Below are 15636 nucleotides of genomic sequence, written 5' to 3' on the forward strand. Positions count from 1 at the left end.
GTGATGGGCTCTTTCAATAATGGCTTGACCCTGAGGATTATACAGGTATTCCTGTAATGTGTGTTATGTTCCATTCTGATAAAAATGAACGAAATGAATGTGAGGTGAATGCAGGTCCATTGTCTGTTTTGAAGACAGAAGGAATCCCCATAACGGGGAAGGTGAGTAAGAGTGCGGAAATGGTGTGTTTGTTGGATTCTGAAGAGACAGGTACTGCCCAGATAAAGCCTGAAAATGTATCAAGTGAGACAAAAAGCAAAGAAAACTTTCTTAAGGAGCAGTGAGTGAAATCAGACTGCTAAAGGGAATTAGGTTGTTGCCCCCGGGGATTAACTCCTGAAATCGTAGTTCGTAAGCGCAGAGGGGCGCAGACATCACAGGTTTTAATAATATGTCGTGTTTCAGTGAGAGGAATATGGTATTTAGAGTGCAATCTGTTAGCATTGGTATGAAGACTAGCATGTTTGTCATTGGCAGATGTAAAAATGGGAGCTATGAGCCTGTCAACAGCATCATTTTTTGTGACCAGAGGGCCAGGTAAACCTGAATGAGCATGTATATGTGCAATAATGAAAGGTTCCGTACGTGAACAAATTAAAGTTTGAGTCTGTGAAAAGAGTATATAATCCTTCATCTAGGTTATATAAAAAGGCGGTAGCAAAATCAGGAAAAAGGGAAGCAAGGTATTTGGAATCAGTATATACGTTGAACGATAATGGTTGAAGCGACAAAAGAGCATATAAAGCATACAATTCAACTCTTTGTATTGAAGAATAGGTAGTGGGTAATTTCTCTTTGATATCAGGGCCGACAATCCCTGCTATGCCTTTCTTGTTGCCATCAATGAAATAGGTGGGTGCATTGGAAATAGGCTGGGATGCAATTATATTAGTTATAATGAATTTAGTACATTGTAGAAAGTCCCATAATTTTCTTTTTGGCAAATGAAATGAGATAACATTTTGAAAATCACTTAATGCCATTTGCATGGTCAGGTTATACTGTAAGGCAATTTGCAATTCCTTTTTTGTCAAGGGAACGTGTATTGCATATGGATCAAATCCAGTCAAAGTTTGTACATGGCTTCTTCCTGACACAATTAAGTGCCCTATTTTCTCAATATATGACACAATTTTTTTAGACTGTTTAGTGTGTAAATATACCCATTCTATTGGGCTATGCTGAGCTATAATTGCAGTGGGCAAATGTTCAGTAGGGAATATATATAAAGAAACTGGTTGATCATAATGTAGCCTAGTTGAAAAAGATTGTTGAATGTGTTTCTCCATTAAGGCCAGTTCTTTTTTGGCCTCTTTTGTTAGTTGCCTAGAGCTATTAGGGTCAGGGATCCCTCTAAAATTTTAAATAGATTTTGTAAGGCATAGGTGGGGATGCCAACAGATGGCCGTAGCCAATTAATATCTCCTAGCAATTTTTGAAAATCATTCAGCATGCGTAGAGATTGCACAGAAATTTGAGTTTTTTGAGGTTTGATTTTAGATTCTTCCATAACATGTCCTAAATAATTAAAGGATGCTTTCCATTGAATTTTATCTGGTGCTACAAGCAGGCCATGATTTTGAAAAATAATATTAACTTAATTATATAACTGTTGTAAACAGAGTTCAGATTCCATAGAGAGAAGTATATCATCCTATAATGAATTACAAACACAGTAGGATACTTGTCTCTAATGGGTTGTAATAAAACAGATATGAGATATTGGCAAATGGTAGGGGAGTTCATCATTCCCTGAGGTAGCACCTTCCATTGGAATCTTTTAACAGGAGCCATGTGATTTATAGAAGGAACTGAAAAGGCAAAACGTTTTCTATCTTTAGGGTGCAAAGGTATAGTAAAAAAGCAGTCTTGTAAGTCAATAATAACTACAGACCATCCTTTTGGTACCATAGAAGGAGAGGGCAATCTGGGTTGTAAGGGCCCCATAGGTGACATGGTATTATTAACATTTCTTAAATCTATCAACATTAACCATTTTCGTGATTTCTTTTTTATTACAAAAACAGGGGAATTCCACGGGGAAAATGAAGGCTCTGTATGAGCTTTTTGTAATTGTTCATTTACTAATTGTGTAAGAGTTGCCAATTTTTCTTTAGTTAGAGGCCATTGAGGTGTCCATATTGGGGTATCAGATTCCCAATTGAGAGGCAGCGGTGTTAACTCAATGGCCCCCATTAAAAAGGTTCATTTAAAGAAATTGTGGCTTTCGTTTGTTCAAGAAAATCCCTTCCCCATAAATTGATAGGGATATTAGTAATATATGGTTTAAGATAAGCTACAATTTGATCAGGGCCATACACTTGTAAATAGGATGCACTGACAAAAGTTTGTGTGGCATCAGCTTCACCCACTCCTAATAGTCTAGAAGGAGCCAAAACCTTACCCCAATCGAGGGGCCATTCTGCAGCTCTAATGATTGAAATGTTAGCTCCGGTATCTAACATGCCTGTGAAATTCTTTCCCCGTATGTGTAAAGTAAGCATGGGTTTCTGATGTTCTTTTAATAAGGTGGATAGTGTAGCAGTAAGGTTGTTACTGCCAAAGCTTCCCTGCCGAACTTTATCAGATGCCTTCATTGGTTTAACATATGGCAAAAGTAATAATTGTGCAAAATGTTCCCCTTTTTGTAAGTATGCGTTTCCCGTTTTCACAACATTTACCATAACATGTATTTCCCCTTCATAATCTTCATCCACAACACCAGTCAATACCACTAAACCTCTCATTGTGCAGCTACTATGTCCCAACATCAGTCCCATCGTCCCGGGTGGAATCGGGCCAGAATGTCCAGTGGGCATTTTGTGGGGGGTGTATAATTCCATTAGTTCCATATCATAAGGACTAGGTATATCAGTGCGAGCACTCTTAGATGTAGCTGCTTGTAGCGTCATAACGCTAGGTCCTCCTTTCGTAGTGGGGCTAGAGGACGGCCCCTTTATCAGTTTCCCTGTTGTTTTTGTTGTGCACCGGGGTTCAAGGTGTTTCCATCCTTATAAAATTTAGAATGACATTCATTCAGCCGATGGAACCCCCTTTTACATCTTGGACATACTCCTGGGGGTCTCTTCTTATTAGAAGTAATATTATTTTTTCCAGCCTGTGTTGGCATGCGACATTGTTTTTTCATATGGCCGGGCTTCCCACAGTTAAAACATTCAGCATTAGCAATTTTCTGTACATTAAAGGTTTCCAATGCTGCCAATTTTGCTCTATGGGACATAGATCCGATGTCCCTACATGCTTCCAAATATTCCATAAGAGAGCCAGTCTCTCGAATTGGTCTGAGCATGGATTGACATTCCTCATTAGCATTTTCAAAAGCAAGTTGTTTTAAAATAATATTTTGTAAAGTCACATCCTTAATAGATTTCTCAATTGCATCCTTTAATTTTCCTATAAATTGAGAATATTCCTCTTCATGTCCTTGAATAATCTTAACAAGTGAACCATCAGAGTTAGTGCTATCAACCTTTGCTTATGCCCTGCAGGCAGTTTCTTTAATGCAATGTAACATCTGAGGGGTAATATTAGCTAATTGTGCAATCATATCGGCCATGGCTCTTGTTCCAGTGAGTATATCATAGGTTACATTGGCAGGGTTACCACGAGATTGCTGGTCAGTCATCAGCTGTCAGGCCTCATCATTAATCCATATTTGCCATTGCAGTAATTGTTGAGGATTTAAAATCATCTTTGCTATTTGAAAAAAAATCATATGGCATCCAATGGCCAGCCCATCCTCCGAGAAATTCTATACAGTAAGGAGAAGTAGGTCCATACAGAGTGCATGCTTTCTTAAAGCTAGACAACATGCCAAAATCTAGATTAGCCCAAGTATTTTGGTCTTGGGCAGGTTGATTAAATTGCATTGGGAAAGCGAAAGTGCAAGCAGGCATCTCCCGAGGAGGAGTGAAATGATTAGTATCAGCAAAGTTAGGAATTGCTGTTACAGGCGGAGCAGAGGGAAAAACCTCAGATTTGGGCTGTCCGTTGAATGAAATGATTTCCGTTCTAAGTGGCTTCAGTTTTGACATATCCTGTATATATACGTCTTAAGTTGTTTTTCTAAGGATTGTGTCTGATTGAGCATAACATTCTTATATTTCAAAGCACCTTGCATATCTTGTTCCTTAAGCTCATATTCATGTAAAGATCGAATAGTTTTTACTTCCAAATCAACGTTATGCCCTTCAATTTGTTCTGATAGCCCGTATGAGTGACCATGTAATCCTTGCCGATATGCTCGCAAAATATTATTTTTAACCCTTTTCTATATGTCTAGATTGAGTGTCCCCTCTTCTGGGAACCATGAATTGTTCCAGTAAAATATGATAGCAGTCGTTCAACTGATCTCTTGAAACATTAACACCGTTTTGTTTCAAGAAATGATGCATTATAGAAATGAAAGGAATTTTACTGCTATGTTGTCCCATCCTGTTCACCTCTTTCTGCAGGGGCTTGCCACTTTGTTCAGCCTTCCTTTCAAGTCCCTGTTCGTGGCACCACTTGTTGGGGATTTTCTCCCTGGGACTTGGAAGCGACGAACCTGAAAGAAGGACACTTGGACAGTCTCTTGCAAGGACTGACAAGTTTATTTCTGCAGTCAAGCTTTTTTATAGAAGCAGGAACAAAGAGCTTAAAGTATACGGTCAGCAGAGTGCATACGGAGTTAACACATAATCAGTAAAAACATTTCAGGGACAGCGCGCTCTAAATGACTCATGGGCTTATCCCACAACCCGCTTTCACAAGTAACATCCCTATTAACTCTTGGCGCCAAGCATAACCAAAGGCAGGAGATGTTTTTCTGTCCGCAGTGCAAAGCCAGGTATTTCTGGCCCTTCACCATTTTTCCAAGGACTTTCTCCTTTTACGGCTATTTTGCACTATGCTTCCCAACAAAGGGTATGGACAAACCTGCCAGGCAAGCTAGAATGCCAACAGAAATTTGAATTGAAATACTCCTTTCATGCCCGGAAGACTTATTAACTAGAGCCTTAAGTTGATCTTTTTCAGAGAAAGGTGGTCGGGGATAGCCCCCTGTTAATGTCAGAGGAGTTGGTGAAAGGCATAAATAGTAAACAGTAGACAGACAGACTTTGATTTCGGGGTAGATGCTCAAGCAGGTCCAAGGAGTCCCTCGAGTCCTGATCCGCCTTGCCTGTCAGGTCTCCTCCGCATGACCTTGTCATGGGTGGGATCTCCCGTGCTGGCTCCCGGCAAGGGACATTATTGTTCTTATGTCATACTTGTAATGAATTTTTCCAGGTTCTAATTTACTAACCTGGGAACTGCTTGCTGCACATTGCTCTGGATTGTGATCTTTTGTAAAGGCCCGCTTTTGCAACTTTAATTTTGGCAGGTCTATTCTCTCATCCACAGGGGTTTGGAAGCAGAATTATGATCGATGAGCAGGTAGGAGAGAACAGATTTTGTGAGAATCCCAAATTTGCTGTGCTTTCTAGGACCTTATTATGGCAGGAAATAAATAGCTCTTTGTCCAGCTGTGGTCTAATTTGCATTGCTCCCCAAGGCCTTGCAAGAAAGACTGCAGGGCCTTGTGGTCCTAATTGGTGGATGCTGCCAGGATTTTTGGAGAGGTCAGAAGTCACCCTAAAGAGGAGGCCTTTGTTTTGAGGACCCCCAGTGCTTCTGTGAGCAACATGAAAATTTTATTTCCTTGTTTACATACTTCCTAGCCCCACTGAGGGGGGCTTTTCCCCAGGTTTTGTGCCATGATGTGCAAATTTTAATAGGCTGCTGCTGCTGCTGCTAAGTCGCTTCAGTCGTATCCGACTCTGCAGCCCACCAGGCTCCCCATCCCTGGGATTCTTCAGGCAAGAACACTGGAGTGGGTTGCCATTTCCTTCTCCAATGCATGAAAGTGAAAAGTGAAAGTGAAGTCGCTCAGTCATGTCCGACTCCTAGTGACCCCATGGACTGCAGCCTACCAGGCCCCTCCGTCCATGGGATTTTCCAGGCAAGTGTACTGGAGTGGGTTGCCATTGCCTTCTCCGTTTAATAGGCTAGTGTCATTTATTGTTAGACTATAAGGATCAGGTAGAATCATTATTGGTGTTACTCAGCCAAACTCAAGTCCACTTGCCCAGGTGTAGCACAGCCAGTCTACTGACTCCAGGTTGTGGTGAAGTGAAGCATAGCATTTATTGCAGGGCACTAAGCAAGGAGAGGGCATCCCAGGTGGCTCAGTGGTTAAGAATCCACCTGCAGTGCAGAAGATGCAGATTCGATCCCTGGAGGAGGAAATTCTCTTGCCCAGAGAATACCATGGACAGAGAAGCCTGGTGGGATACAGTCCATAGAGTTGCAAAGAGGTAGACATGACTGAAGGGACTTAGCGCGCACATACAGAAGCAAGGAGAATGGGCAGCTAATGTTCAAAATACCTGAACTCCCCAGTGGATTTCAGGGAAGAGTTTTTAAAGGAAACATCTGGTTTGAGTGTTGCTTCTCATGGACTTTCTTCTGATTGCTTGTATTGAGTTAACACGGTGATGTTTTGGTTTTCTTAATCATCAACCTTCTAGTTTCAACCAGCCTGGGGTCTGTGTGCTTATGGTCAGCATGTAGTCACTATCTTCCACCTGGGTGGAGATCTTGGTTTCTACAGAACAGCTCAAAGGTATGTGTCAGATAGTTCTATGTATCCCTTGAGGAGGAACTAGGACTGTTTTATTGCTGGGCTGTTGTTTATGATGGGCTTCCCAGGGGGCTCAGTGGTAAGGAATCCACCTGCCAAGCAGGAGACATGAGTTTGGTCCCTGGGTCGGGAAGATCCCCTGGAGAAGGAAATGGCAACCCACTCCAGTATTCCTGATTGGAGAATTTCATGGACAGTGGAGTTCTGGGAGCCGGCGAGAGACATTCCACTCGTGACAAAGGTCATGAGGAAGGAGGCTCAGCATACGCAAAGGCGGGATCAAGCCTCGGGAGTGCCCCCGGATATTCTCGAGCATCTACCCCCAAAAAACCAGAGTCTGCCTACTTTATTGCTTTGTGCTCTCACCTCTGACTTTACTGGGGGCTGTCCCCCACCACCATCTCACTGTCTGTCAAAGAGTTAACTTACAGCTCCAATTAATAAAGTTCCTGGGCAATTAGGAGTGTTTAAATCCAACCCCCTCAGATGGCTCTCTAACTCGCCTGACAAGTTTACCCGGACACCTACAGCTATGCATACGATTGTTTACAGTCTCCCAGCCTCGAGAGGCATGGGAAGCCTAAGATATTCAAATAGCTTAGAGCCTCTCAGAGAGTTAGAAACTGTCAGAATAAAACTAGTAAAAGATTTCATTAATGAGCCAATGCTTGTTGCCAAGTTTCCACATCCCCTGAATTGTATCCTTGAATGTGTATTAATTAATATAGTTGGTATGTAGAAAAAATAAGTAGTGGCCTTGGTGTTAGTAACTTTAGACCCTTAAGGTAATAAATTCTTTCCTTTGTAAACCCATTACACATCCGCCCTATAGGAATGCAATTTTATCTTCGGAAGATGGCGCCAAACCTTAAAATAATTACTCTTAGAGAAAATAAGTCTTTGTTGATAAGTCTTTGTCAAGAGTCATAAAATGTTAATAGGCCTTCTGGCCAGAAGATGATGTAAATCACCTAAACCATTTGTATACGATAAATTTGCAGGAAAGAAACCCTGGTTTTTGATAAGCATCAAAGACTGCTGACTTTGCATCCCCTATTATCCTCTATGTGTAACTTAGGGTATATAAGCCCCTGTTAAAAATAAAGCTATGGGCCTTGCTCACCAACGCTTGGTCTCCCCATGTCATTCTTCCCCTCAACCTCCAGCTGAGTGTCCATCTGGAGCAAGGATATCCTCTGCGACCATTTATTTGCCTGGGCTTCTAAGACCCACTCGAGAAGGTGTCTAAGGTGGGGCACCTTCCGCTATTCGAGAGGGCGCCTGCGGCCTCCGTGGTCAGAGCTAACCTGGTGTCACGGGTTATATTGATTTTCCGCGTAAACCAAGCTACTCAGCTTCTTTTCTCCACTGAATTTTCCTACTGAGCTATCCTCATTCTATTACTCTTTATATCTCTGAATAAATAAATAGGTCGCCTACGCCGTCTCCCCTTCAAGTACCCTGGATCAGCCGGGGCTGGTCCCCGGCAGTGGAGCCTGGTGGGCTACAGTCCATGGAGTCGCAAAAGAGTTAGACAGGTCTTAGAGACTAAACAGCAGCATGGCAGCATTGTTTAAGCTGTCATTACTTTTCTTTCCTGACTGTTTTTCCTTTGTTTCTGTATTCCCCCACTTCCTTAATTAGGAGCTGCCTGAATCTGTTCTTTGGAACTCAGAGAAAGCCTTGGAAACTAAAGCCTTTTTCTATCAATACTAACAAACAAGGGACATGGAGGAACTTTTGTGCCCAGGAGGACCCATGGGGTCCTGCTTTTATTTGATAGTCCTCAATCCTGGGTGGAACAGGGACAGGACAAGAAAAGGAATACAATTTTGAGTAGAGATGTTAACCATAAATTTGGCAGGGGAACTCAGTTTTAAAGGGGGTTGGTTTCATTGGTGCAGAAACACTGACTTATTCGGGGGTTGAGAAGACTGCAGTAAATTAGACAGAATATGCCTCTTCTGAAAGTTCATCCACAAATGTCCCAGTGACCATATACTGTGGGATCAATGTGTAAGAAATTCTTGGGACCCCTGTAAGAAATTCTTGGGACCTCTGTAACTGTATTTCCTCTAGGTGAGATTTGTGGGCTCCTATAGCACTTCTGTGCTGTTCCCTCAAGGCCACTGCTCTCCTGGTAGGAAAACAAAGATAGAAGGGCAACCCTGTAGTCCAAGGATATGTCTTTTGTGACCCAGCCAGCAGTTCTGTTGATTCAAGTGGCAATATTGCTTGCCAATATTTGCTGCCACTGAGGCAAGACTGCTTCCCAGGGCATAAGGAGAGAGATGGTAGAGACCATACGGGGTTCCCAACCTAATTAACCAGGAGAAGTGGGACATCTAGGCTTTTATTTGGAACCACTTTTTAAGGCTTTATTAAGATTTAGCAAACGGTAAGGTAACCCCTGAACAACACGGATTGTATAACTGACATACTACAAAGCGCACTTACCTAATGGGTAAGACTTGATAAACTTTGACATTTGTGTAAAGCTGTGAAACCATCATCACAATCATTAATGTTAATTTAACTCTCACATATTTACCTCATGCCCTTTTGGAATTTCATTCCCTACTCTCCTCAGCCCTACAGATAATCATTGATTCATTTACTTGTTTTCCTTTATAAGAGGTTAGTTTGTTATTTCTGTAATTTCAAATAGGCACATAAGATGTATATCCTTTTTTAAAAAACTGATTTACTTCAAGCTGCATGATTATTTTGTGATTCAACAATGATGCTTATATGAGTAGTTAATTTTTTTTTAATTGCTGAGTAGTCTTCTATTCTTTGGATAACCACCTTATTTATCCATTCATCTGTGTATGGACATTGGGTTATTTCCAGGTTTGGAGTATTACAAATAAAACTGCTTTAAATACTTGAATTCGTTCTTTGTATGAATATGTCATATTTCCCAGACTGCTACTTGTGTAGGTAGATGTTTAACATTTTAACATCTGCCCATCTCTGATCTAAAGCATTCGTTCCTTTTTGTCTTTCTGCCAACTGTGTATGAGAATTGCAGTTTCTGTACAACATAGCCAATGCTTGATATAGTTGATCTTTTAAAATTTTAGGTCTTAAAATGAGTGTGTGGTTGTAGCTCTTTGATTTTATTTCCATTTTCCTAAGAATTCATGATGTTGGGCATTTTTCCATGCATTTATTTGCCCTCTGTTTATTTTCTTTGGCAAAAAGACTACTTATAACTTTTGACTACTTTCTTTTTATGTATTTACTTATTATTTTAACAAATAAGACAGTGTAGAAACAAAGACACATGTTGGAATTCCACTCTTCCTTCAGCAATGTGACTTCTTTATCTTATGGTACAGTTGTTTTTGAATACTGGAAGGAAACTATTTGTCTCAATTTTTTGCCCTGTGCACAACCTGAAGTCCACGTGCACCATATACTTTTATATTTAATCTGCATTAACACATTCTCCACTACATTCTTAAGACTAAATATTCAGTAATACATTAAATAAGCCCCAGGTTTGTAGTCTTTGTGTTAATTTCTCTGGTGTAAATATTCCTGTCATGGCATATATATATATATATTGTCATGGTCAATTTCAAACTGCCAAAATGGTGTCATTGAACATGAAGTTGGTAAGCTATTTCAGTAGCACATTATTAGTTATTTTCAGCATGCTGATACAGTAGCTACAAATAACCTCAAAAAAACAGATAACAAAAGAGTCAAGTGATTAGAAAGTGTCATGTTTTAAATACTTGCTTTTTAAAAATAGTTTGATTTAAATTAACTTTGGCAATTTTCTGGCAGTGCAGTGATTAGGACTTGGCAATTTCATTGCTGTAGGCCTGGATTCAGTGTTTGCTCAGGGAATTAAGATCCTGCAAGCTGCAAAGCATGGCAAAATAGGCATGTGTGTGTGTGTATGTTTGAGTAAACTCCAGAAGATGGTAGAGGACAGAGGACCCTGGCATGCTGCTGTCCATGGAGTCAAAAAGAGTTGGATATGACTTAGTGACTTAACAGCTATATATATATATATATATATATATATATATATATGATTAGCTTGAACTGTACATATTTAAAATGTACACTTTGTACTGATGTATGGCAAAACCCATTACAATATTGATAAGTAATTATCCAATTTAAATAAATAAATTTGAAAAAATAAAAAATATTTTGGTATTTTCATACATGCTTGCATCCCTTAGACCAGATTTTCTCCTGCCTATTTCCGTTTATCTTTCCCTTTATCTTTATATGTGCATAAAATTATACACACATATTCTACCTTTTATAATGGCTCTTTTCACATATATCCATAAATACTTTGCTATGAAACCCCATGAACACTTTCCCAGTCTTCATCATGATGTATCATTTTCTTTTTTTTTCTTTTATTTGCATTTATTTTTTGCGGCATTTATTCCTGAGCCATAAGTTTTTGTTTCTTCAGTTTCTTCTGGGATATCTTTTTCTTCTATGCAACCTCCTCTTCTGGCTTAGGAACAATCTGTTCTTTTTCAGTAAGGATCATCTCAATGTGGCAGAGTGAGCTCATGTAGGGGTTGATCTGATCATGAGCTCTGTAAGTCCTGCGCCACATCTTGGGGGCTTTGTTCACTTGGATGTGCTCAATGACCAGAGAATCTACATCTAAGCCCTTAAGTTCAGCATTACTCTCGACATTTCTGAGCATGTGTAGTAAAAATTCAGCACTCTTTTGGGCCACCGACCCTGCATCCAGTCCCACTGTTTGGCCTTTGCACACCTACCAATTCCACCACTGTAACGACAGAATGGCACACACTGCTTCTTTAAAATGACATCCTGCAGATACTTGGTGGCTTTTTGGATATGCATGCCCTTTATGGCCTGGGCAGTTTTACGACTGTTCTTAAAGTGAACACGAAGATTTGAACCTCTTGGTTTGCATGATTTTGTGGGGTTTTCTGGGTCAAGTGAATAGTGCACCATTTTTAGGGGTCACCTCAGGCCGCTTACTAGAAAAAAAGCATGATGTATCATTTTCATGGTGTTCTTTATCTCCATTGGAGAAGACAATGGCACCCCACTCCAGTACTCTTGTCTGGAAAATTCCATGGATGGAGGAGCCTGGTAGGCTGCAGTCCATGGGGTCGCTAGGAGTTGGACACGACTGAGCCACTTCACTTTCACTTTTCACTTTCCTGCATCGGAGAAGGAAATGGCAACCCACTCCAGTGTTCTTGCCTGGAGAATCCCAGGGACGGGAGAGCCTGGTGGGCTGCCGTCTATGGGGTCGCACGAAGTCAGACATGACTGAAGCGACTTAGCAGCAGCAGCAGATTAACGGGTTACGTTTACTTTATAATCCCAGATATATCAGTGTATAACCTCTTCAGCATGCATTTCTAAAAATATAAGAATTCATAACTTTAATAGTTTGGCACACAGTCTTCATACTTTTAGCTCTTTTAACTGTAAATCAGCCTTTTCAGCTTCAGTTTGAAGGCTAGCAATCATTTTCTCATAATTCTTTTCAGGATCATCAAAGACGGTCTGGGCAATCCCTCTTAATACAGGATGCTTCAGTTCAGTTCAGTCGCTCAGTCGTGTCCGACTCTTTGTGACCCCATGAATCGCAGCACGCCAGGCCTCCCTGTCCATCACCATCTCCCAGAGTTCACTCAAACTCACATCCATTGAGTCGGTGATGCCATCCAGCCATCTCATCCTCTGTCGTCCCCTTCTCCTCCTGCCCCCAATCCCTCCTGGTATCAGAGTCTTTTCCAATGAGTCAACTCTTCGCATGAGGTGGCCAAAGGACTGGAATTTCAGCTTTAGCATCATTCCTTCCAAAGAACACCCACGGCTGATCTCTTTCAGAATGGACTGGTTGGATCTCCTTGCAGTCCAAGGGACTCTCAAGAGTCTTCTCCAACACCACAGTTCAAAAGCATCAATTCTTCGGTGCTCAGCCTTCTTCACAGTCCAACTCTCACATCCATACATGACCACAGGAAAAACCATAGCCTTGACTAGACGGACCTTTGTTGGCAAAGTAATGTCTCTGCTTTTCAATATGCTATCTAGGTTGGTCATAACTTTCCTTCCAAGGAGTAAGCGTCTTTTAATTTCATGGCTGCAGTCACCATCTGCAGTGATTTTGGAGCCCCCAAAAATAAAGTCTGACACTGTTTCCACTGTTTCCCCATCTATTTCCCATGAAGTGATGGGACTGGATGCCATGATCTTAATTTTCTGAATGTTGAGCTTTAAGCCAACCTTTTCACTCTCCACTTTCACTTTCATCAAGAGGCTTTTTAGTTCCTCTTCACTTTCTGCCATAAGGGTGGTGTCATCTGCATATCTGACGTTACTGGTATTTCTCCCAGCAATCTTGATTCCAGCTTGTGCTTCTTCCAGCCCAGTGTTTCTCATGATGTTCTCTGCATGCTTAAAATATTCTAAATGTTCAGGGATACAGGCTTTTGAAATTTCTACTAACTCAGCTTCACCAATGAATACATGCACCAGAGTTAGGCCAGTTGCTACAGGAATCCCAGTCAACAAAATGTGGGATTTCACTAAATTCACAAAATGACTGTCATATACAAATATTTAATCATCACATTGTACACCTGAAGTAATATAAAGTATGTCAATTACATCTCAACTTTCTGTTCTGTTTAATCTGTTTGCCCTTCCCCCATATTTCCCCATTAGTACAGTAGATATTGCCTGAGGTCTTTTCCAGAGGGACAGTTTTGTGCTGATGACAAGCCAGTAAATGCAATGTGTCTTCTGCTTCCACCTCGAATGCCACATGGTACAATAGCTGGGGACACTGCATCACAGCTCAGAAATCTGCAGCACACTTCTGTGGAACACAGTGGGTTGGATGTGTGATACACACCTCAGCACAACTTAAGGGTGTTCCATAAACACTCTGGAGACACCAGCCTATTCAGGTATGGAATACTGATGGTTCTCACTGCCTGGAACCAGACCTGTGCATACCACATCCACAATAGAGAAGATGTGTGGCAAACACAGACCACACACTCTGGTGCAAGTAAAGCATGCCAGGGTCCTGTGAGATGAGTGGAGGTGCTTACTTTACTGCAGTCATAGATTGTTGGACAGACGTGTGATGGGAACACCCAATGTCGTATGTGAGTCACTCACAGTCTACATTCTCCTCCTTTAGATTCTGGGGTGTTGGGGTGAGGGGGGGGGAATCTCACTGCTTATTCCTAACTCTTCACAGTAGGCAGAACCATTAAAATAATCAAGATTGAAATCTAAATGGAGAAAACTGATTGTTAACTAATTATCATTCATGTCCTTTGACTCTAAGAAGAGTTTTAGGACATAAGCTCATGATTGTAGAAGGAAGGTGCAGGAGGGTTCTAGTCACATATATTCAGATCCCTAGCATGTAGCTCTGCCATCTCTTCTATACAGGAATCGAACTTCAGATGTCCTGATGAGGTTGGTGGTGCCAGGCTTATAGCCCAAATGGACTGAGATTTAGAGAGTAACACCAGCATGGAACACGGCAGTACCAGGCTGTAGTTTCTGCCACTACTCTCTGAAAATATTTTCTTCGTGAATCCACTGCTCTCACACACTGCTCCTATCCACTCTCTTGATGTCAGGGCTGACAGACTAAGCTTACTAGCTTAGAAAAACAAACCTTCATTGGAATTTTATTATGATTCCTCTCTTTTGAAATCTATCTCATTACAGTTTTCTTAGAAAATGAACTTCCATTCAATTCCCAACCTGTGGTTATGTCAGCCTTAATTGTCATTGTTAAAGATGTTTCCTACTGTCTCATCTGTCTCTGAATTCGAATTTTCTTGAATTTAGATTTTCCTTTCTCTTCATAGCTCCGCCCTCTCCTCCATTCTTTCCGATGAATTTTCTATAGCTTGAATAAATTATTTTGTAAGCTTCTTGTAAGCTTTCCATACTCAAAAGTCACATCTGTAACACTGGGAGAATTATGCCACTTCCTTCTCATCTTCATTATTTGTGGTTTCAAAAACAATTCTCTCTCTTCTTCCATTCTAATGTGTCCATTTGGTCACTCTCTCATGCTTTGCACTGTATATTTACTCACTAGCTCCCTGATCCATAGTCGGGTCACAGGTAATTTTTTAAATGTGTGTACTAACCTTGTGTTGAACTTCCACAAAAATGAACGTAGGAGAATGATGTGCCATCTGGAGTGTGTTCCAATATTCAGAATCTTCCTGTGAATTTATTCCTGGCAAATGATGAGGAAATGTTTCTCACTGAGTTCAGGACAAAATCCTGGATGTCAGTCATACCATATCTGTTTCTTTGATTATTTAGTGGACTCCTCAAGATTAAAGTTGTTCGACTTTTGATATAATTATGAAACTGGATCTTTGTAGTGTGATTTCAGACTATGTTCCTGTCTTCTCTCTGCTCTGCCAGGTGCCCTCTGGAAACAGCATGTCGTCTCTTCACATTGCAGAGCTAGGGACATTTGTATAGTGCACTTTTTTCTTTTTTTTAAATTTTATAATGTTTTCGGTTTTCCCTCATTATTTATTTATCACTGTGACGGCTCTTCATTCTCTGGTTGCAGTGAGCAGGGGCTACTCTCTCGTTGTGGTGCACAGGCTTCTCGTTGACCTCGCTTCTCTTGTTGATGCTCCCGGGCTCTAGAGCACAGGCTCAATAGTTGTGGCTCAGGGGCTCAGTTGCTCCACGGCATATGGGATCTTCCTGGATCAGGGATGGAACTGGTGTCTCTCGCTCTGGCAGGTGGATTCTTAACCACTGAGCCACGAGGGAAGCCCTTATAATGCATTCATATAGATGATGGTAAGTGATACAGTACATGGTAAATTCCTGGTTCAGGCAGAGACTCCAGGTCTCATGCCACCATCTGGAATGTGGTTCATGTTTCCCAGAGAGAGCAGGATATGTGTAAGGAACAA

General features: G+C 41.1%; 1 pseudogene; it reads right to left on the bottom strand.

The window, feature by feature from the left end:
- Positions 1-11099: 11099 nt before the first annotated feature.
- On the bottom strand, positions 11100-11653 carry LOC129631550 (60S ribosomal protein L17-like; annotated as a pseudogene).
- Positions 11654-15636: the final 3983 nt, after the last annotated feature.

This window comes from Bubalus kerabau, chromosome 17 (assembly GCF_029407905.1).
Source record: "Bubalus kerabau isolate K-KA32 ecotype Philippines breed swamp buffalo chromosome 17, PCC_UOA_SB_1v2, whole genome shotgun sequence".
Classification (NCBI taxonomy): Eukaryota; Metazoa; Chordata; class Mammalia; order Artiodactyla; family Bovidae; genus Bubalus; species Bubalus kerabau.